The sequence below is a fragment of the Orycteropus afer genome, unplaced genomic scaffold (genome assembly GCF_000298275.1).
Source record: "Orycteropus afer afer isolate SDZICR_OR568_19922 unplaced genomic scaffold, OryAfe1.0 scaffold00248, whole genome shotgun sequence".
NCBI lineage: Eukaryota > Metazoa > Chordata > Mammalia > Tubulidentata > Orycteropodidae > Orycteropus > Orycteropus afer.
In genome coordinates this window covers 2,592,679-2,595,724 of record NW_006921835.1, presented here as the reverse complement: position 1 = coordinate 2,595,724, position 3,046 = coordinate 2,592,679, and positions in this window count along the sequence as shown.

Here is a 3,046-nt window from a genome sequence, read left to right as displayed (position 1 = left end):
GAAACACCAGTGCATTGAGATCACAGTTGAAATCATAACTATGGAAATAAAATTGTCACTTTTGTTGGAGTTGTCACTTATTCTCTTTCCTTCATGGAGAATAATGAAGAAAAATAGCTAAGCATCTGAAATGTTGCCCTGTACCTGAGATCCTAGTTTGAGTTTTACAGTGGGTATCTTTCATTTCATAATTATTATCAGCACTAATCTACTGCCAAGAAACCCTGGTGGTACAGTGGTTAAGCACTTGGATATTAACTGAAAGGTCATGAACTCACCTGCTACTCCATGATAGAAACATGTGGCAATCTGCTTCCATAAAGATTGTAGCCATGGAAACTCTAGGGGCAGTTCTATTCTGTTCTGTATGGCTGCCACGAGTCAGAATCGATTCAACAGCTATGGGTTGGATTGCGTTGGATCAGATAATCTACTGTTTGAGTAATCCTGGTGGCCCAGTGGTTGAAGTGTTGGGCTTCTAACCAAAAGGTCAGCAGTTTGGACCCAGTGGTGGTTCCACAGGAGGAAAGACTGGTGATCTACTCCTGTAAAAATTACAGCCTAGGAAAACCCATGGGACAGTTCTGCTCTATCCCATAGTGTCATTGTGAATCAAAATCTTGTCAACAGCACACAACTTCAACAATTTTCTATCTTCTTTTTTAGTAAGTGAAAATTGGGATAATGGTGTTTCAAGAGACTGCTGTCAGTAGGGTTAAACCAGCATAAACCAAAACCCAAACCAAACGCATTACTGTTGAGTCGGATCTGACTCATAGCGACCCCTCCTTGGGTTTCTGAGGCTGTATCTCTATGGAAGTAGATTGCCCAATCTTCCTTCCACCTAGTGGTGGGTTTGAACTGCCAGCCTTCTGGTTGGCTGTCAAATGCCTTAGGCACTATGCCACCAGAGCTCCCAGGAGATAAAGAATTATTTTGAAATAGGCATATGTACATATATTGATTGAAAGAAGATGCACAGAACATGTTAACACTCTTCTGATGAATCTCATTGGCATAGGTGAAATTTCAAAATGTAAAAATAAATACCAACACTATACCTTGCACAGCAGAGGGATATGGTGCTCATATTACTCAAATACCAAATTTACAAGTGCATGTATTCCACTAAGGAGGATGTAATGTCAAAGTATCTGGATGAAATAAAATTCATTCAACACTAACACTAAGCTGAACAATTTCTAAAACTTGCAGACCCAGAGTCATCATAAGCATGTATCATGCTACTGATGTACAGAATTTATTCTACTTGTCATATCCTTTATTTGTCATAAAGAGGATATTTTTGTACTGATTGTTTAATTAGTTCAATATGGAGTAATTGAAATGTAGCCATATTTGGAAATGATCCAACGAAAAGAGAAAAAAAACAAAGTCAGTGCCATCAATTTGACTCTGACTCATAGTGACGTGACCCCATATGGTTTCCAAGACTGGAAATCTTTACAGAAATAGAGTGACTCATCTTTCTTCTGAGGAGCAGCTGGTGGATTCAAACCACAGACTTTTTGGTTAATAGTCAAATAGCTTAACCACTGCACTACCTTAATTGGAAATAATAGGTCAGATAAAAATTGTAATATAGATAATATTATTGCACAGATAAAAGTTTTTGGATATCTGAAATCCCTATGTTTGTCCATTTTTTTACACTAGCTTTAACTAGTATTTGATATATATCTATTCTAAATTAGACAAAGCAATGACTTGATGCTTATATAAACATATTTCATTTAATTTTCATAAGAGGAAGAATCATCACCTATATAAGTACATGAAAAACTAAAACCCAGGAAGCTTTATGGTTAGGATGGAAAAAGATAAAGGTCACCAAAAGTTCTGGCCTTATATTGTCCTTACTATTGGTCATTTCATATAAATGAGCATGTTTTCCCAAGAGGTCCCTTTGATTTCGAGAGCAATTTCTGATTGCTCAGATTAGGTCTTGACATCTACCCTTGAACCAAATGACATGGCAGGAGAATGGAAAAGTCTCCCCAGCTAAGCCTAAATTTTTGCCCATGCTTGAAACTGCTGGATGGAGTGGACATTGCTGGTCTCCTGAAGCCATATGGACTAAGAATAGAAAAAGGGTTTTCCCCACAGAGATTCCAGGCAGACCAACATAAAAAAATACGTTTTCATTATATTCTCCTCTTTGGATACCAACATCCACAGACCTTGCTCTCCTTGAATAAACATAAAATTTCCTGGCCTTTCATGATGCAACTGTCCCATGTACCAAAAAACTCTCACATCACCCCATGAGGAGACGACTCAAAATTTTGTCCAGTTATTACATCCCAGTATCTAATAGGCAAACAATGGGATATGATCAATCAAATGACTCTCAATTCAGGAAAACTTGATAACAGCTAAGAAAGGGGACACAGAGAAATGATCATTTTAAATCTGTAGTTTATGCCATATTTTTGAGATGAGAAGATCCATGGCTGTTTGCCCTGATGATGAATAAGTTGCTGAATTAACTGTGTTTCTCAAAAATCTGTGATTTCCCTTAACCTTTGTTTTTCTTGACCAAATATAGTTGAGCATTAGAGAATAAATTGCTTTCTAGGTATTACAACCCTTCTACAATCAGTAGGCAAGAAGTTCTGATTTAAATGCAGGGCAACAATAGTCTCTGTTGGCAAATTTGGAGTTTATATAGCAAAGCAATTTCTTTAACATCATAACTTTTTAATTTCATATTTTCAAATTCTTTGTAGGTCCTAGATATTTAAGCATATCAATGAATGTATTTATTTGCTTGTATTATTTGCTTATATTATTCTTTCAATTGAGAATGATGGGATATAAACAATGATAAGATTTAAATTGCTTATTCTCAAATCCCTGTTTATAAGAATTTATAGAGAAAATGTGGAGAGAAATCTAGAAGTAATCACAATCCTGATAGAGATTAAATAAATTAATATGACAAAAAAAAAAAAAATTACCAACTAAAAAAAGTCCTGGCCCAGACAGTTTCACCAGAGAATTCTACAAAACATTCAGAGAAGAA